The sequence below is a fragment of the Narcine bancroftii genome, chromosome 1, assembly GCF_036971445.1.
Source record: "Narcine bancroftii isolate sNarBan1 chromosome 1, sNarBan1.hap1, whole genome shotgun sequence".
NCBI classification, from domain to species: domain Eukaryota; kingdom Metazoa; phylum Chordata; class Chondrichthyes; order Torpediniformes; family Narcinidae; genus Narcine; species Narcine bancroftii.
The window spans coordinates 328,396,762-328,417,815 of NC_091469.1; the positions used below are offsets into that span (position 1 = coordinate 328,396,762).

At 46.8% G+C, this 21,054-nt stretch overlaps 2 long non-coding RNA genes across 4 annotated transcripts in view; one reads left to right on the forward strand and one right to left on the reverse strand.

Moving 5' to 3' along the window:
• LOC138752067 (uncharacterized) overlaps positions 1–21,054 on the reverse strand; it is a 109,967-nt gene that overhangs the window by 10,699 nt on the left and 78,214 nt on the right. Inside the window, exon 2 of the long non-coding RNA XR_011350352.1 lies at positions 10,584–10,702. This is a non-coding gene — a long non-coding RNA (uncharacterized lncRNA). The remainder of the gene's footprint in view (positions 1–10,583; positions 10,703–21,054) is intronic.
• The window catches only part of LOC138752078 (uncharacterized), a 126,897-nt gene continuing 113,072 nt past the window's right edge, over positions 7,230–21,054 (forward strand). For 2 of the 3 annotated variants that reach the window (XR_011350360.1, XR_011350355.1), the window contains exon 1: positions 7,359–7,466. This is a non-coding gene — a long non-coding RNA (uncharacterized lncRNA). Of the gene's footprint in view, positions 7,316–7,358; positions 7,467–21,054 lie in introns of those variants that run through there. The other variant, XR_011350366.1, reaches the window with a different exon arrangement.

The window sequence follows — 21,054 nt, forward strand, 5'->3', positions numbered from 1 at the left end:
TCAGGCCAGATTCATTACTTCGGCTGGCACTCCTACCACTCTCTGTGTGAGCCAATCCTCACATATTTTACTGTTGCTGGGCACATTCTAAATAAATGAAAGGTTTGTGAAAACAGTGTTGACCTAATTGGTACATTTGGTGTTTTCAAGTAACATCTTGATCAGCAGGATTATGAAGGATGCCAACTTTTGCAATATGTATACCGGTTACTCAGTAAATATGAGCAGTTGATAATTTACTAGTTATTATTTCACAAGAACATTATCAAGGGCTTTGTTGTACAGAAAAAGATCAATCCTCATCCCACATTGAGTATTTATTTTGGAAATCATTTTAATTATAAGTAATAACCTTTGACAATTGAAAAAAAAATCAACTACAATTTTACAAAAGGGAATTTCACATGCTTTGGGGAAAGACAGCAAATTGCTGGGCCTTAGAGTAAAAGCAGGAGATGGTGCCTCATTCAAAGTTGAATCACAAACGATGGAATAATTGGTCTTTTGCTGCATGCCATAATTCCTAAATTAAACCTGCCTTGAACCTAGAAGCATGAAGGGTAACAACAATGGGGGACTTCTTTACTTCAGAGAGAACACCCTGCCCAGTAACTTCCATGGGTTCACTCTTGGGAAGGCCCTCTGACATCTGTTTCCAAGCATGCAAAAGGCTGTCATGGCTGGAGGTAATGTCTCACTGACATTAAGTGCAAAATGTATTGAGCATTGATCATTGATAAGAGTATTGATCTCAGGACATAGGTTTTTTTTCCACATAGGGTATATAGTGTGATCAATAGCCACAAGCATACACAAAGCAAGAGATTAAAGGCCTTCATTTCCTGAATCATCCAGCACATTAAATACATGCTTCTGGCCTGGATTCAAGGCTGGTATTGAGGGAGGAGACTAGGGCTCAGCCTTTATTGGAAAACTACAGGAAGGAGTTATCAGGTTAGAGGTGGGACAGCCTGAGCAGTCCAGTGAGGTTCCTACCTGCAAGACCATGTTCCATCACACAGTATAAGACTTACCACTCTTTCAACGTGGGAAGTGCAGCAGACAGTTGGTACATGGTGAGTTCCCACAAACAGCAAACTAAGTTATCCCATCACCTGATTTAGATTTTGGTTGAAAATTACCTACTGACTAGGAAAGAGAACTCTTTCAAGATTCAAAGTTCCTTTCGTGCCATGTATGGAGCATGTAATATTACATGAAATTGCCTTCTTGATGTGAGGCAGACAAAGAATCATTTAGTGTTGGCCAGCTCCCTTTATGGTATGAGAAAGAGTTCCTTCAGTACTCCTGCAGCTTCTGCAGTGGCACAGACTCCTGGGGTGTTCCTCGCTGGTCTTCTGCCATGAACATAGTCCTGTAGGGTCATCTCCTCAGTGGAGGTGGAAGGGGGAGTGTTCTCCCCATTTTTGGTGTCCTGGTGTATGCAACCCTTCGTGGCCACTGCCGAACAAAGACGCTGCCATCTTGCACGTAGACCTGTGGTTGCAGGATTGTATTTTAAAATCACCCAATATTCTTCGAGTAGAGTCTTAGTAAAGTTGTAGCTCCTCAAGAGAGGGGAGAGAAGCTCAATCAAGAGAGTCCATCTTTACTTGTGCAGCGTCCCCTCAATTCTGCATTGAAGCTCCAGTCTAAATCGACTTCTCGCACTCCATGAAATAATTCATGAATTCACAAACTTCCAACTCTGAGCTGAGTGCTACAACTGTGGTCAGCCAACGCCAAGAAAAACCTTTACTTGCAGTCTATCATACAAATCACATATTTCCTGGAATGTTCACCAATACTTTGTGCGTCATTCCCTGGATTTGGGCTTGAATTGACAATCTTCTGACCCAGAATGTCCCACTGGAACATAGCTGGCACCAAACTGCAAATACATTTAAAAATGTTAAATCAAGATTATTCTAACAACGTGGACTAAAATGTTGACATAGTAAATACCAGCATGGGAAGCAGAGGCTGTGTTTACACAGCCTGCACTGGTTCTATCCAAATGGAAATGATTTGTTCCATACCGGTAGTGACAGGACTGTACACTGAAATGAACAAGTGAGCAAAATGCAGTGGAGGTGGTTTGGAAAAAAAAAATCTCTGGTCTGAAGGTCAACAAAAACACATTTTCATCAACTCGGGCAGCTTTTCCCAAGGTGTTCTGGCTGGACCCAGCATTAATTTAAAAGCCTTGTTAAATGATGCCATCTCTCCTTTACCAACTGTGATATCCTACTCACATAACACTTCCTCTGGTGGCATCCTCTGAAGCTCAGTTGGTAGCATTTGTTACCTTTGGGATGGAGACACCTGGAGTCGACCTCCCTATGCCAAGGATTGACTCCATTTTGCTTCCTCAGTGTTGCACTGAAAGGGTGCTGTATTGTTTCTTTGGATCCCAAAGGGTCCCACATCACCACAACCAAACATGCTGGAGTCACAGAGGCCTTGCACAGTGAATATCAAAAAATGAAATGTAGCTTCATCCAGGTCCAGTGGAGCTTTGGGAGGGAGTGGGGATGTTTGGAAAAACAGAACATTGCCCGTTATAACCTTGGGTGGCAGATATTGAGCCACCTGGGACTAAATGGAATTCAGTAGGATGGAAGGGTGGCACAGTCAGGCTCATTGCTATTGCAATGCTATTCAGCACCAGTGAGCAGGGTTTGAATTTGCTGCTCTCTGTGTGGAGTTTGCACATTCTCCCCATGTCTGGGTGCTCTGACACTGGGTCATGGACCAAAAGAGCCTATTATCAAGCTGTGTTTAAATTTAAAACTTGAAAAATTCTTACAGAAACCTATGAAAAAGATAGATATGATAGAGGTAGGAAAGTTGTTTAAACTGGGTTCAACAAACAATGGGATATAGCATCAGGGTTTTGGGATAGTAGATTTAGGACAGTGATCAGAAGGAACTGAATGAATCTGGAATTCTCTGCTCAAGGAAGCAGTAGAGGCAGCCTCATTAAATATAGTTAACAAACAGTGAGGTAGACTTTTGTAGGGTAGGGGAATTAAGGGTTCAGGAGAAAAGGCAGGTAGGTAAGTTAATCAGCCATTGATCTTTTTGAATGACGGACATTCTTATGGCCAATTCATGCTTTTATATTGTATTATTTAAGTGGCCTCAAGTTTGCCGAATGAGGGAGAGTGAACAGGAGTGGGTAAGTCTCAAGGTAATAAGGATGTGGTTGAGGGTTTGATTAGTGAATCCACAGCTGGGCCCCTTCACTAAGTACAAAGCGGTCATTGACTCCATCAACAAGCTTCCCCCCTCCCCCATGTCACTCTTTAGCCCCTTATTTGCTCATCACATGAGGGGCCAATTGAAATCTTCCAGTGACAAATTTAATTACATGGGAACAACTTCTCTCAGTGAGACATAGAGTTTATAACTTGCTAAAATGCAGAATCAGAATTTGCAAGAGGCTTTGGTGACTTTGATATTTCAGCTATTAAGTTATCAACTATTTTATCCTTTTTCCATTCAATCATCACAAGGTTCCGACCTTAAGATGTACAATTTGGATTTCAAATTCAGCTGCAATGAAATGTGGGCTATCAGTTCAAGATTTCCAGGATATGATGTAACCACAATTTCTTTGTTTGCTTTGCATATGCCTCTGTGCCTGTATAGAAGCACTTAGTAAAATTCCCTGTTCACTGACTTAATTTGTATCATCCAATTATAGAATGTCTGAGAGAGTATTTCAGAGGTAAGGCTGCTGGCAGCTGAACATAAGCCCGTTAGGTTACACCAGAGTCCTGTAATGGAAGAGGTCTATTTAAAAAGCAAGCTAACATTTCAGGAGACTATAGTAACATTCCCAGAGGTTGGATTCTATTTGTTGTAGATTCTGCCTTAACCTGATCAGTGAAATCTTGAAGGATTCTTTCACAAGAATCTAGGCTTGGCTGATAGATAATGAACTGCATTACAGCACTTGCAAACTGTGGGACAATGTGTAAGAGTCTTGCTCTTCTCAGGATGTCCCAGATGATGTACAGCCAATTGTGTACATTATTTCCACATAATCGTTGAACTGTGGGCATCTTCAGCTTGGATGGGAGCAATGAGAACAGAGCATGTGCTGGATGGGAGCATCAACAAAGATCTATTCCGAAGAATCCCTCTTCTAAAGGTTACAAGGTGAATGCATCCAATTTGATAATAATTCCTGCTTCCTTTCAGCAAGTGAATTACAAAACCACTGGTATAAGGGAGGAGCAAAATCTTCAATGCTTCTACCAGTTACTCGAAATCTATGGATTGAATTTTCAGCTAAGGGACACAGACCCTTCCTATTCTCCTCTGACAATACAACATACCTCTTATTAAGTTCAATTTTATTTGTCATTTGAATGCGCAGTACAACCCGACAAAATAACGTCCTTCAGTCCACAGTGCAAAATGGTGCAAACCCCCATACAGACATAACGCACATGCAGACAAGTCCAGTACATGTATACACATATTTTAAATAAATATTAACAAATAGTGGAGTCTCAGAGTTGTTCCAGCTGTTCGTCAGTTATTCAGCAGTATCACCACCCGTGGGAAGAAGGTATTCCTCAGCCTGGTGGTTCTAGCTCTAATACTTCAATATCTCTTTCCTGTCAGAAGTAGCTGGCAGATGATGCGTGTGAGGTGATAAGTGTCCTCACTGATTTTGTGAGCCCTCTCTAAACAATGACCCCACTCTATCACATTGATGCAGGTGAGGAAGGGAGGTATCTGCTGCTTTTATGGTCCTGTGAAATCCTCTCTTAACCCTTCATGCTGACCACTGCATCACTGCCTGCTATGGGGACACCAATCCCTCTGATCAGAATGGCCTGCAAAAGGTAGTGGACTCAGCACAGGCTAAACTATCCCCACCATTGAGAAAATCAGAGGGCATCAAGGATCCACACCACCCAGCACATGCTCTGTTCTCACTGCTGCCATCAGGAAAGAGGTAGAGGTGCCACAAGACTCACACCCACCAGGTTCAGGAACAGCTGCTCCCCTTCCACCATCAGACTCCTCAAAAGCAAACTCAATCAGGGACTCATTTAAAGACTCTTACTTTGTATTTTATTTATTGTTGAATATTTATTTTCTGTATTGCACAGTCAGTCACTTTACATACCTTTCCTTGTAAACCCATCTTTTCTTGAGTACAGGTTTTTTGTACTATCAATAAGTAGAAATTCAGCCTTGGCTGCAGGAAAAAGAATCTCAGGGTTGTATGTGATGACATGTATGCTTTCTGACAATAAATCTCAACTTCAAACTTTGATCTTTTTCCGAAGGAATCCTTGCTTGCCAATCTTCCACATCTTCAGCTCTGCCTTTGCAAATCACCCCAGTCAGTATCCCCTCTGAGCCAAATATACCTTCTCTGTCTTTCTTTGGCTTGGCTTCGCGGACGAAGATTTATGGAGGGGGTAAATGTCCACGTCAGCTGCAGGCTCGTTTGTGGCTGACAAGTCCGATGCGGGACAGGCAGACGCGGTTGCAGGGGAAAATTGGTTGGTGGGTTGGGTGTTGGGTTTTTCCTCCTTTGCCTTTTGTCAGTGAGGTGGGCTCTGCGGTCTTCTTCAAAGGAGGTTGCTGCCCGCCATACTGTGAGGCGCCAAGATGCACGGTTTGAGGCGCTATCAGCCCACTGGCGGTGGTCAATGTGGCAGGCACCAAGAGATTTCTTTAGGCAGTCCTTGTACCTTTTCTTTGGTGCACCTCTGTCACGGTGGCCAGTGGAGAGCTCGCCATATAACACGATCTTGGGAAGGTGATGGTCCTCCATTCTGGAGACGTGACCCACCCAGCGCAGCTGGATCTTCAGCAGCGTGGACTCGATGCTGTCGACCTCTGCCATCTCGAGTACTTCGACGTTAGGGATGAAAGCGCTCCAATGGATGTTGAGGATAGAGTGGAGACAACGCTGGTGGAAGCGTTCTAGGAGCCGTAGGTGATGCCGGTAGAGGACCCATGATTCAGAGCCGAACAGGAGTGTGGGTATGACAACGGCTCTGTTAATGCTTATCTTTGTGAGGTTTTTCAGTTGGTTGTTTTTCCAGACTCTTTTGTGTAGTCTTCCAAAGGCGCTATTTGCCTTGGCGAGTCTGTTGTCTATCTCGTTGTCGATCCTTGCATCTGAGGAAATGGTGCAGCCGAGGTAGGTAATGTGCAAACAACTACCATAAGCATCGCTCACCACTCTGCTGCCTTTGGTGTAAGGTAGTAAATGAAAATGCAGAGGGCAAGGCATCTCAAAGAAACAATGGGTTAATAACCAACTTATTTTAGCCACCTCAGAGGAGAAATGAACATTGATCAGGTTACTTGGAGACACAGCCACAATTCTTCCATTCAATTCTTCCATTCCACAATTCTTCCCTGACTACATCCCAGAAAAACCAACTGCTGAGTATCTCATTGAAAGAAAAACCCCTCAGAGTACAACACATCCTGAGTGGCACCTAAAGTGTCAGCCCAGATTTAGTGTTCAAGTCTCTGGAATCTGGCCTGATCTGATTCAGAGACAAGGGAATGACCACTCAGCCATGCTTGATATAGACTTGCTGGTGTGTTCAAAATCACCTCAGTAGTTATTTTCATTACAACACAGTACAACTCTTTTTTTCTTATATCCATCTGCCTATTTAAGTGTCTTAAATGCTCTATTGTTCCCGCTTCCTCCCCCACCACCCCCCCCCCTACTGGCAACTCTCTGTGTGGGGGGGGAAAAAAACTTACCCCTGTGGTCTCTCTAAATTTTGCTACTCCCATCCAAGTACTGGTTGTCCTCTCATAGGCCTTAAGTCACCCCTCATCCTTCTACGCTCCAAAGAGAAAAGTCCCAGCTGTGCTCACCTTGCCTCATAAGACAAATTTTACAATCCAGGCAACATCCTGGCAAATCTCCTCTGCACCCTCTCCATAGCTTCCATATCCTTCCTGTAATGAGGTGACCAGAACAGAGCACAATATTCTAAGTGATCAATAAATCCTGAGATTTATAGAGCTGCAACAATCCCCCAACTAATAAAGGCCAGTATCCCATAAGCCTTCCTAACTATCCTATCAACCTGTGCGGCGGCCTTGACAGATGTATGGATTTGGACCCCAAGATCCTTTCATAGCTGAGCACAGTTTTGAAAGATGAGGATGACCATTCATTCTCATTTTGTACAGTCTTCCCATTATGTCCATGCAGAGTTGGGCATGGAGATCAGAAAGTGTGGACTCCCTCTGACCGCAGGCATGTGGAGCATGAATGAATGACGTCGAAGAAGGTGTTGCTTCAGCACAGGTGAACTGCTCGCATTCTCTTGCTTGTGATTTGGGAGCTGCCTCCCTGAAGAATTATGCATCAACATTTTAATCACCCACTCTTCGTGTTCTAACAGATTGTGAAACAGGATATTCTCACGGGGTGAAACATTTACTGTCACAAGCTCCTGGTGAGTTTCATTTTTAAGAATTGTGAAAATATCTTGCTTAACAGAGAGGCAGTAGAAGAGTGCCAAATTATGCTATTAACACCATTCAGTGGATGTTTTCCATTCCTTCCTATGAAACACATTGCCATCACTGTTTTGTTAGCAAGTGTAGAATTTAAAATGCCTCAGACATTAATCAAGAATTTTGTATTTATTTCAAATTGTTTTAAACATTTTGACATGCAGCATGGTAACAGCCCATTTTGGCCCATGATCCATGCTGGCCAATTAACCAGTGGGAGGACATCAGAGCCCCCGGGGAAAACCCATGCAGACATGTAGGAGAATGTACCAACTCCTTACGGACGGTCATTTGAACCCCGATCCTGGTCTCTGGTGCTGACGTTGTGCTGTCTTCTCTTTGGTCCTTATAACTGGGTGGATTGGACACCACAATCCTGGTAGGGAACCTCACCCACAGCAACGATGTCTCATAGATAAGATGACCATGTCCAAATAGCACATTTTGTCTATTGGTCTGTGCTCCATCCCCTGCCCATTCTTTCCCCCCCCCAGCCTTTTATTCAGACGCCTGCCTAGTTTTTAATTCATACCTTGAAGAAGGGCTCATAACGCTGTGAGACCTGCAGAGTTCCTCCAGCATTTCCGTCCTTTTACTGTAATCATGTACTAATTCCCTGACCTTTGATCCTACAAATATATTTTGCTGACAAGAGTATTGATTGAGTGGAATCTATCCTTATCTTTAGATTTATGACAAATTCTTGGGTGAAGTTGGCAAGTGGGCTTTTGTTGGTAACGCAAGTCTCTGAGTCTCTGGTTAAATAACTGACAGTGGCAGACTGTGAACCTGGTTATCTGCACACATTCCTGAGAACAAGGTTTGCCAGGATAATAAGACCATAGACATAAGACTGGAAATAGGCCATTTAGCCCATCTGACCCTGCCATTAATTTTCTCCCTCAGCCCCACTGCCCGCCCTTCTCCCCATAACCTTTGATTCCCCGGCTAATCAAGAACCCATCATTCTCTGCCTTAAACACCCAATGACCTCGACTAACTGAGGCAATGAATTCCACAGTTTTACAACCCTCAGCCGAAAAAGAAATTCCTCTGCATCTCTGTTCTCAGCAGAAGCCCTTCAATCCTGAAGTTGTGCCCTCTTGTCCTGCACTCTCCCACCATGGGAAGCAACCATTCTACACCTGCTCTATCCATGCCTTTCAACCTTTGAATGTTTCAAAGATCCCCTCTCATTCTGCTAAATTCCAATGAGTACAGGCAGAGAACCATCATAATTATAACCCTTTCCTTCCCAGAATCATCCTTATCAACTTTCTCTGGACTCTCTCCAATGTCAACACATCCTTTCTTACATGAGGAGGCCAACACAGCTCACAATTTTCCATTTAAACCCATGCTGCCTAATTACACAAATTAAATTACAACAGAGTATGTTTTGGAAGGTGGGAGGAAACTGGAGCACCTGGGGAAAGCCCATGCAGTCTTGGGTTTAATTTCCATTTATGTTTGCAAGGATGTACAAACTCTATACTGACAGAGCCGGATTCGAACCTGGCTCTCTGGCGCCACAATACCATTGTGATAGCCACTATGTTAACTATGCCACCTAGGTTTGAGAATGGCCACCTCGTTCAAAATTTAGTGCTTTACCACTGGAATATGCTGAGAATACAGGTAAAAATAAATTGTTGAGAAATAGAGGAGTACTCCTGTAGTTTGGAAAGATGGCCATGGACAAAAGAGAATTGTGGCAAATAAAAACAGATTGTATCATATTGGTTTCAAAGTTGGAACAGCTGTTCTATCATTCCCATAATCTTCATATATGTTTGGAAACTCAGGTGAATGAATGTTTGCTCAGCTGTGACGGATATAAAATACAATGTCACCTTCTCTGGCATATAAGGGCTGGTTTGGGAAAAAAAATGTGCAGATTGGGACGATAAGTAAAACAATGAGGGATGTGGGCTTGGGGACAGAAAAGGAACGCTGTAAATATTTTCGAAAAGGGAGAGCAGAAGCAAATTGTTTCATGGACCAATGTCTCACACAATTGCCTCTGACATAGGAAACTGGGCATCTGATCAGCTGGGGCCACGTCGTCTTCTGGAACCGAAGCAACTTCATTGGGGTCTTTATGGGAATTGCATTAGCATTGCCTAGTATCCCTTACATTCAGTGAAAAAGAGGCAAAAGAAAGTCCCCTCAGAGACCACGAGTGTCTGTGGATTTGCCTCCAGCACTCCCACAGCCTCGCCAGACCCCTGTTTGATCCTTCCTGACAATATCAGGAACAGCCTTCAACACCCAGGGCCCTTGTCGAGACCTTTATCCCCGCAGCAGACTCTTGAATCCCGGTTTGGATACATGGTTCCCATGAGCTAGTCTCCAGCAGTCCACAGCCTGGTGTGAGTCCTTTTGACCTCAAGTCACCAACAGCTTGAAAGGGTTCCACCCCTCCCCCAAGTGCATGTGTGTATCCTTCCGCTCTCACTGATTCGCCATTGTGGTCACCATCCTTAGTTGTCTTGGAGTGTGGGGGAGTATTCTCCCTGTTACTGGCACCCTCTGCCAGTTCACTGCTCCCTGGACTCTGTGGCCCTTGAGGCCACTCCCATACACAGGCACCAACATCTTGGGCCCAGACCACGATGTCACATGACATTAGATAAAATGCAGCCCACTCCTTTAACAGGCCTTTTAAAGCCTATACCAAGCCATTGGCAGTAGTACTGAGGGGTAGGACCCTTTAGAGGAGCACTGTGTCTCTGCTCTCACCTGATCAACACCAGTGGCTGTGCCACCATTTCTTTTCCCAAAAGAATCAGTGAGTAGAGATCGTAACCAGGTTGGTGGGGCTCGTTTTTGATTTATATGGGTGTTTTCTTGAGCCAGAATTCTGTGAATGGAAGGCTACCTTCTGGAATCTTCTACGTTTCTGGGCATTTGAACTTCCAATCTGGACCATGAAGCAATCAATTAGTATACTTTCACAGTGCACGTGTAGAAGCATGACAATATTTGATGAGATGCCCAAATCTTCTCCGATTCCTAAGAAGGCAGAGGCACTGGTGGACCTTCTTCACAATTACCTTGATGTACTGGCTCCAGGAGAGATCTTCTGAAATGTGCACTCCCATGAACTTGGCCTCCCGGAGGATTGCTATAATTCAAACAAGTGTCTCAGCATCCACCATCACAAGGGATGTTTCTGAAATATAAACATCACACCTTAATGAATACAGTTACTCCATTTGATAGCCATTCCTTCAATTGTTTAACTCCTAAATTCTGGAATTCACCACTTAGACCTCCACGTCTTTCTATCTCTCTCCTTTCCCTTCCAATCATCTACGTTTCTGTCTACTACTTTTCACCACACCTCCGAGCATTGATTTTCCGCGGCTTGGTGAGTGCTTGCCAATATCACCTGTCGCTGATTCAGGGCTGTAACACGAGCCGGTAATTTTTCATCACAAGTCATGTGTATCACTCAGATTTCAATGTCAGCCCCCATGGGTGCACTGTTTCTCCATGGACTCGCGCTGATGACTGGTGGATTTGGGGATGTGCCTCACAAAATGGTCACCAAAAATGCTACCTCAACTGACAATTTCACTGGGGTGAAATAATCAATTATAATTCAGTTTATGGGTGTATCACTTAAAATTTGATGCTCAGCAAATAAGGAAGGTTCACTTTGTGAGTCAGATCTGAACTTACAGCCAGTACTCCTTAAGCCATAAATCAACGTCCAGCAAATAAGCCAAGGACACATTGGACATGTTCCCACCTCATGATACCCATGAGTTCTCAAGTACAGTTTCGACCCAAAGTGTCGACTGTTAATTTTCATAAAAACACACAGAAATGCTGAAGGAACTCAGGCAGTCTCACAGCCTCCATAGGAGGTAAAAATAGCATTATTGATGTCTCAATGCTCGAGCCTTTCTACAAGGTATAAGCAAACAATGGGAAGACATCTGAATAAGGACTGGGGAGGAGGAGTCTAGACCAATAAAAGATGTTAATAGGATACAGGCTCGGCATTGGAGGGTGGCGGGGAGTAGATTCGCGGGCACTGCCCCCCCCCACCCACCTGCAGCACTAGCATCATGAGGGGGTTGTGGACCACACCAGATGACACCATCAGAGCCAAAATGAATTACGTGGTTTCATCTCCATGTGCTATGAGCACGTGCATTTGTCTGAAATGCCAGAGGGAAGGGAGAAGTGTGAAGGCGTGACAGACGGAGGAGGTCCATGGCAGGAACGGCACCTGCTCATCACCCCCCACCCCTCCAGAGACCCCCTGCAGTTACCCTATTGCCTTACGATTAGATCTCTTCTGACACTGACTGGATATGATAAGAGGAAAGGTGAAAATTGATTTTGACTGTAAAAGGAGGCAGAGAATAAAGGGAAGCGAGGGATAGAGCTTGGGGGAAAGGTGACAGTGAGAAGAAGGGGAGTGGGTTTAATGGAAATTAGAGGAGTGGATGTTAATGCCATCCAGTTGGAGGGTGCTCAGATGGAAGATGAGGTGTGGTTCCTCCAATAGGTGGGTGGTCTCAGTCTGGCAGTGCATAAGACCGTGGACAGACATGTCAGCAAGGGATTGGGATGTGAAATTAAAAAGGGTGGCCATTGGGAGATCTACACTATTGTGGTGGCCAGAGGTGAGGTTCTCAATAACACGATCTTCCAGTTTGTGCCCAGTCAGGAAGACCACCGTGGGAGCACCGTGGTGGTCTCCCTGGAGACCACGGTGGGAGCACCGTGGTGGTCTCCCTGGAGACCACGGTGGGAGCACCGTGGTGGTCTCCCTGGAGACCACGGTGGGAGCACCGTGGTGGTCTCCCTGGAGACCACGGTGGGAGCACCGTGGTGGTCTCCCTGGAGACCACGGTGGGAGCACCGTGGTGGTCTCCCTGGAGACCACGGTGGGAGCACCGTGGTGGTCTCCCTGGAGACCCCCGTGGGAGCACCGTGGTGGTCTCCCTGGAGACCCCCGTGGGAGCACCGTGGTGGTCTCCCTGGAGACCCCCGTGGGAGCACCGTGGTGGTCTCCCTGGAGACCCCCGTGGGAGCACCGTGGTGGTCTCCCTGGAGACCACCGGATGCAGTAGATGACCCCTGCAGATTCACAAATGAAATGTTGCCTCACTTGGAAGGGCTGTTTGGGGCCCCAAATCGTCGTGAGGGAGGAGTTGTGGGTGCAATGGAGCATCTCCTGCAGTCGCTGGGGTAAGTACAAAGGGGACAATTGGTGAGAAGGGAGGAGAGTGTGGTTTTACTGCCATTTCAGCATCTGCAGGGTTTTATGTTTCACTCTTTGACTGTTTATTTCCCTCCCTTAAACTGACTTCCTCCAGCCGCTTGTTTTGTGAATGTATTGCAGGCCCTCCATTCATTTTTAAAATTACACTCAACGCAATCTCAAATTCCAACTAAGTATTTAAAAAGCAAGATATCAGCCTACTGCAGGGGGCAATCTCTGTACCTGCAGAATCGTAAGGAGACAGGACAACACCTGGCCGGCTGTCAATCAGTTGGCCTGAATGGATTAAGCCCCACCCAATCGGGTGTCAATCACCCTCCAGGATATAAGCCTGCACCGGCCTCACACTGAGTTGCTGCAGCTACAGCCAGCCTGGCTCTGTGGAGGTTTTTGTGAATTAAAGCCTGTTGTTCAGTCTTTACCTTGTGTGTGTCTGATTCTGTCTAACAGCGCACCACAACTTAATCCACAAAATTTTCTGACGGCTGCCATGGAAAAGCTCCTGAGTGCGGGGAGCCTCGAGGTCGACCCACGCCACCTGGAAGCCCAGACACGCTTCGAGATCTGGCAGCACACGGTCGAGGCACATGAGGGCGACATCCTGGACTTCGATCGGAAGAGGTTGGTCCTACTCCAGTCAAAGCTGGGTTCCCGCGCCTTCCAGGTAACAAAAGGCTGCTCCACGTACAAGAGTGCAGTGGACACTCTCGAGAATTTGTACAAGCCTCCCATGAATGTGGTCTGTGCAAGGTACCTCCTCAATACCTGAGCCTAGCAAACCGCGGAGATGGCTGAGTCTTTCCTGGGACACTCGCGAGAGTTGGCCTGACCGTGTCTGGCTGAACCCGGGATAGGTGTAGAGGAGGTCAAGAGGCTGATCCGGGACGCCTTCATCCGAGGGCTACGCTCGAGGGCCATGCTGGAAGACAACATCTATGCCCTAACCAGGACTGTGGAATTGGTCCAAACCCTGGAAGCAGCAGCCCTGCACATCGAAGCCTTTGACTTCAGGTTCCCCCAGGCTCCCTCATGGCCCTCTCACACTACAGCTGCAGCCCTAGGCCGAGCTGGGGAGGAGAATGTCGCTGCGGCAAGAAAGGCCACTTTGCAAAAGTGTGCCTCTCTAAACCTGGCAGCTCAGCGGCCCTCTATGATCTCCCCCGCGGACCCCCCCACGTGCTCATGCCGGGCAGTGCCATTGTCCCCGCAACGACTTCTGCCTTCCCCAACTTCAGCCCCACCAGCAACCATCGCAGCGTGTGCCCGAGGATCTGCACTAGCCCTCGCTGAGAACTACAGCTCACGCCGTGACCTCACTTCCGCTGACGGAATGACATCACTGCCACTGACCGTGATGATGTCACTTCCCCCGGTGCAGCGGACACGGCTGGGGAAGGAGGCCAGCCATGAAGCGGCTCCCCATGTGCCACCGCCATGTTGGGCCAGGCAGCGCCCGACACAGAGGGCCCCTGACGATGTTGAGAACGGCGTGGTTAACACGGGCGATAACCACGCTGGCCTATCGATGCTCCCCATCCCTCCTGATAGCGACGACTCCGAGATGTTCCTGGCTGCCACCACACTGACCAGGGACATTCCCCACGATCTCAGGCGCTCGATGATGGATGTGCGAGTCAATGGGCAGGTAACAAAGTGCCTGTTGGACATTGGCTGCACTGAGAGCTTCATTCACCCGAGTGTGGCCCACTCACTAAGGTTAAAGGTCCACCCCACCACCTGCTCGATCACCCTTGCCACCAAGGATAAGACCGTTGGTACCCTAGGGCTCTGCTCAGTCGATTATGATGGTGGGAGGGGAGACTTACGTAGGATTCAGGCTCCTCGTCATGCCCAAACTCTGCACCACTCCTCCTGGGCCTGGATTTCCAGTGCCATCTGCAGAGTGTCACCCTTGCCTTCGGTGGGTCCCAACCTCCACTCACATTGTACAGCATGCCAACTTACCAGCCTTGGCCAACCTGTGGCCTCTCCACACTGCGCATAACCCCACCGGCGCTCTTTCCACATCTTGCACTAGACTGTAAGCTGATCGCCACCAGAAGTAGGCACTATTGTGATGCAGCCAGGGACTTCATCAAGGCGGAGGTGCAGCTACTCCTGGCGGAAGGTGTTATAGAGCCCAGTAACAGCCCTCGGAGAGCTCAAGTCCTGCTGGTCAAAGGGGGAAGTAAGCCGAGGATGGTCGTGGATTACAGCCAGACCATTAATCGGTACACTCAGCTGGATGCCTACCCCCTGCCGAGGATCGCCGATATGGTCAATGAGATTACCCGCTACCGGATTTTCTCCATGATTAACATGAAGTTGGCATATTACCAAATCCCTATCCACCCGAAGGACAAGCCCTACACCACCTTTGAGGCAGATGGGCACCTGCACCAGTTCCGCCGGGTTCCTTTTGGGGTCACGGACAGGGTCTCTGTCTTCCAGCAGGAGATGGATCGCATGGTAGACTGGCACAAGCTGAAGGCAACATTCCCATATCTGGATAACGTCTCTATCTGTGCCGTGACCAGCAGGACCATGATGCTAACCTGGAAAAATTCCTCCAGACGGCCACGGAGCTGAACCTCACATACAACAAGAAGTGTGTGTTCAGCACCACCCGCCTCGCCATCCTGGTGTACATCGTGGCCCATGGAGTTGTTACGCCAGATCAGGAAAGGATGCACTCATTAATGGAATTACCCCTCTCTTTCCCCCCCCCCCCCCCCCCCCCACACACACACACACACTAAGGCCCTCTGCTGGTTCCTGGGCCTGTTCTCTTATTACTCGCAGTGGGTCCCTCACTTTTCGGACAAGGTCCGCCCACTGGACCAATCACATCTTTTCCCCTCCAACCTGAGGCGCAGGCAGCCTTCACCTGCATCAGGCAAGACATCGTGGATGCCACGATGCAGGCTGTGGATGAGGACTCCCCCCTTCCAGGTGGAGAGCGATGCCTCAGAGGTGGCCCTCACTGCTACCCTCAACCAAGGGGGGGGGGCGTCCCATCACCACCTTCTCCAGGACCCTCCACAGCTCTGAGCTAAGGCACTCCGCCATTGAAAAGGAAGCCCAGGTGACTGTGGATCGGTCCACCACTGGCGCCACTACCTGGCCAGCAGGAGATTCACTCTCCTCACAGACCAGAGTAGGCCATGGTGTTCATGTTTAACACTACCCACAAGAGCAAGATAAATAACGACAAGATCCTGCGCTGGACAGTCGAACTGGCAACCTATAGCTACGACATTCAGTACCGCCCTGGGAAGTTTAACAACTCCTCTGATGCCCTCTCTTGTACCTGCGCGTCTATGCATGAAGATAGGTTGCAGGCATTGCATGAGTCCCTCTGCCATCTGGGTGTCACCCAGTTGTACCATTTCGTTAAGTCCCGAAATCGGCCGTACACCATCAGGGACGTCAGGGACATGACCGAGGCCTGTCGGGTCTGTGCGGAGTGTAAACCCCGCTTCTTCTGCCCCCCCCCCCACACCCAGGACTACGTTGTAAAGGCTACTCGGCCATTCGAGCATCTCGACGTGGACTTCAAAGGGGCCCCTGCCTTCCACAAACCAAAATGTCTACTTCCTCACGGTAGTGGACAAGTACTCATGCTTCCTTTTTGCCATTCCTTGTCTGGACACCTCCACGGTCACCGTCATCAGGGCTTTGGGGAAGATTTTCACCATTTGGCTACCCCGCCTTCATCCACAGTGACCGGGGGTCTAGTTTCATGAGTGACAAGCTGCACCAGTACCTGATGGGGAGGGGTATCGTGACCAGTCACATGACAAGCTATAACCCAAGAGGCAATGGGCAAGTGGAATGCGAGAATGGGGTGGTCTGGAAGGGAGTCCTCCTGGCTCTTAGGTCAAAAGGGTGTGCCGATGAGTTCTGGCAGGACGCCCTGCCCGAGGCGCTCCATGCCAATCGGTTACTGCTGTGCACAGCTACCAACGAAACCCCACACAAATGTCTGTTCTCATTCCCTGGGCGGACGGTGACTGGAATGTCACTCCCAGCATGGTTCACGTCCCCAGGACCGGTGCTTCTGCATAAGCATGTAAGGACACACAAGGCCGAAGCCCTGGTTGACCAGGTTTTCTTCCTTCATACAATCCATAATTATGTTAGGTTCAGCAGTGGCAGGGAGGACACCATCTCAACCACGGTCCTGGCACCAGCAGGAGCACCCACCACACATGCCACCCTCCAACCCAGGATGATGCTGACTGGGCATACATCACCATCCCCATGCAGCTATGGGGCACGCAGGGCCTCCTTGACCACCAGGGGCCCGCTTCAGCCTTAGGAGATGAACTCGCCCCCCCCCCCCCTCATCCACCCAATACAACCTGCATACGTCAACCCTGGCCACCCTCCATGCGGCACCACACCAGCCACACACGCCCCTGCTGCCAGCCTCCCACTTACCCTCTGACCAGTGACCAGGAGCCAGTCCTATGATGGTCACAGAGACCCTGGCGGCCGCCAAATTGTCTCAACCTGTAAATATTGTATGTACATAGTGGGTGCGATTCCTTGTTACTGCCCCCCCCCTCATCGGAAGACCACAGTCAGTACGAATTGGAAACAGCGTCTCTTCCTCACTGATGATCAGCACAGGTGCACCTCTAGGATGGGTGCTTGGCCCACTGCCTTACTCTCCCTACACCCATGACAGTGTGGCTGGGCGCAATTCAAATGCCATTTATGAATTTGCTGATAACATTATGGTTGTTAGCAGAATCACAGATGGAAATGAAGGTACAGGGCTGAGATAGACCAGCAACCACCTTGCACTCAGGAGAACACAAACCAGCCCTCATCGAGGGGTCATCAGTGGAAAGGGTGAAGATCATCAAATGGCTGGGTGTCAACATCTTTGAAGATCTGTCCTGGGGCTTACATGTCAATGCTATCTTGAAGAAAGCTCGCCAGTGGCTATATTTCATTAGGAGTTTGAGGAGATTTGGTATATCATCAAAGATTCTTGCAAATTTCTAGATGAGTACCACAGAGAGCATTCTGATTGGTTGCATCACTGTCAGGTATGGAGGTGCCAATGTACTGGAGAGGAACAGTCTGCAAAGGGTTGTAAACTCAGCCAGGGCCATCAAGGGGATCTACAAGAGTTGGTTTCTCAAAAAGGCAGCCTCTATCCTCAAGGACCCTCCCCACTGTTACCATCAGGAAGGAGGTACAGGAGCCTGAAGACAAACACCCAATGGTACAGAAACAGCTTCTTCCCCTCTGCAATCAGATTTCTGAATGGACTATTAGCTACATCACTTTTCCTGTTCTTTTTCATTAATTTTTGAAATCATAATTTATAGCAATTTTTGCACAATAATGATGCCACAAAGCAATAAATTTTATGACACATGTTCAGGTCAATAAATTCTGAATGTGGTGACTTTGGTGTGGAACTAACTTCTTGACTTCTTTCAATCTATCTATATATTCTACAGTTCCCTCTAAATCAGCTTCTGAAAGGCACTAATAGAATTCTCAGATGCTCACTTCTAAATCTCCTGCAGACATGAAGTGATTTTTAGGTATCCTTCTGATGTTATCTTCTCTTTCCACAAAGTATCCCATTGTATCACACACTTCAATTTACATTCCAACATACCGGTTTCCTGCGTCAGTTCTGCTGGGTCAACACAAAAACACTATCATATTGTTTGAATAGTTTCTCTCCAGCACACGAGTGATAACTTGGCTCTGAGTCACCTGCACCTCTCCCTCAAGTGTGGCTGAATTATGCTCGAGCATGTTCTGAGTCTATGTGCAGTGTCTCGGGAGTACAATATCTGAAGTTTGGCATTGTTCTGTGGCCTTGCAACTTAATTGCTCACCCCTGTTTCATTGCTGAGTCTGAGCGCCCTTGTCAGGACGGTTCCTTTGGTGCTTTGTTGACTATTCTCATTAATGTCTCTGCTACGCTGGTTGACATTCAAGAATATGAAGAAATACGCGACTGTTCTGACTGTCTCATAAAACGCTCAAATAGAATTGAATGAACTTTAGGATCATTATGCAAGATTAGTTATTCTGGTAAGCCATGATATGAGAAAGCACCACATTTTAAGCAGCAGGACTAGATCCAGCATGTTTCATCTTGATCCATCTCTATCAAGCTCCTTTTCACATAATATTCAGTGGCCATTCCATTGTGGTAAACATGAAGTCATTGACACATTTGTGTACGTGGTCTTAAAATCCTCTGTCTAATCCTGGACTGCAAGCAAAACTTATGGCTGTTCCCGTTATTCTCTCAATTATTCCAAATTCTTTCATTGTCATGTAATCACACAGAAAATGTAATATTACACAACAGTTCCTCTGCCTGCCCTAAGGCAAAGAGTGGTCGTTAGTGTTGTCGGGGACTTCTTACAGTATGAGAGAAAGAGAGTCCTTTCAAAGGCATTTGAGTATCCGGGAATTTGCCTCCAGTGCATTACAAAGCTTGTCCAAATTTCTACACTGAATTGAAAAGATGAAAGACCTGATGATATAGATTAAGGTTTCTAGTGTCACTCATTTGAAGCTGAAAAGCCATTTTCTCCTGTCCCACTCTCAAGGTATCACATTTTCTGCTGGGGGATCATTAAACAAACTTCACTATTTCTCGTGAGTTTATCATGGCTTTAGTCTTCACTCTATTAAGGACATCTACGAGAGGTGTTGTCTTAAGAAAGCAGCCTCTATCCTCAAGGACCTCCATCACCCAGTTCATGCCCTCTTCACACAGCTACCAATGTTACACAAGCAGCTTCAGTTGAACCACAGACACCACCACACTTGCTCTTCTTCTGGACTAACTTAGTTATTTTGTGGATGTAATTTACAGCAATACTTGTAAGGCTGCCGCAAAAGAACAAATTTCATGACGTTCATGATCATTTGCTCTGGTTTCTCAAAATTCAGGGTATGTTGCTGGCCTGCAGAAAACTTTGCAGGAGCTCACTGTTAAAGAAGTTGTTGCAGTCTTTCAAATTCACCCTAAAAATATGTCCACTAATCCTAGATGACACCAAAACTTAGTTTTTGATCTATCCTTGATGCTAATTCACCTTATTCTGAACCAGGACCATGCAGCAATGTTGAGAAGAACACACAGAGAAATGGAGAGCTGCTTTATTCAACTCTCTAAGTAAGCTGGTGCTTTGTGTATGTGTTATATTTATATACAAACCGTACATTTACGCATTCTATGCACATGAAATTTCCCAACCCTTATTGTCAGTCACCAGTTTCACCTCCCTTCACAATTCCTGTCAACACAGTGACTAATTGCATCATTATTGGCTTATTTTAGTTTACACCCATATAGCACTTAAACCACCCCAACCCTCCCTCTATCTGCCCCTTTTCTCACTAGCTAACCAGTAAATTGGTTGTTCGATGAACCACTTTTTTTTTTTGCCATTCCCACTGGACCACTGTTAACTGACTCTCTACGTCCTTTCACACTCACCACCAGGCACAAGATTTAAACAGATGCAGAGGAATTTCTTCAGCTAGAGGGTGGTAAATCTGTAGATTTTGTTGCCACAGGTGGTTGTGGACGCCAGGTTCTTGGCTGCATTTAAGGCAGAGCTTGATAGGTTCTTTATAAGCCAGGGGATCAAAGGTTATGTGGAGAAAGTCGGGCAGTGGGGCTGAGTGGGAAAATGGATCAACTCATGATTAAATAGCACGGTACACTTGATGGGCTGAATAGCCTATTTCTGCTTCTATGTCTTATGGTCTTGATATCACAATTAAAAGCCGAGAAGTATAGTTTCTTGTGTCATTAATTTCAAATATTGATAGTTTCCAAAATGACTTGTCTTATTTGTCCGCGAAGCCAAGCCAAAGAAGTACTCAAATGCAATGAAAAGCATCTTTCTTTTCAATTCAAGGGCCTCTGTTTTGTGTGGGTACATGCTTGGCTTTACATCTGGCACTTTTACGGCAGCATGCCTCTTTCTTGGAAGATTCTGACATGTAACCCATCCGTATCAAATTCAATATCAGATATCAAGAGCCTGACCATCGGTTATTTGTCTGAGTAATCATTCAGGGTAGTGTGCCACCCGATAACAGGTCATTGTGCTGTCAATCTTATATTCTGTGTAAGGACAAAAAAAACGAAGAGGTGTAGCTGGCTCAGGTAGGGGTTCACATTGACACATCTGGGCTAATGATCATGAATGGAAATTGTTTAAACAGCTCTGCAGGGAAGGTGCTTGGCAAACAAACTGAAGACTTGTAGTTCCGCACGA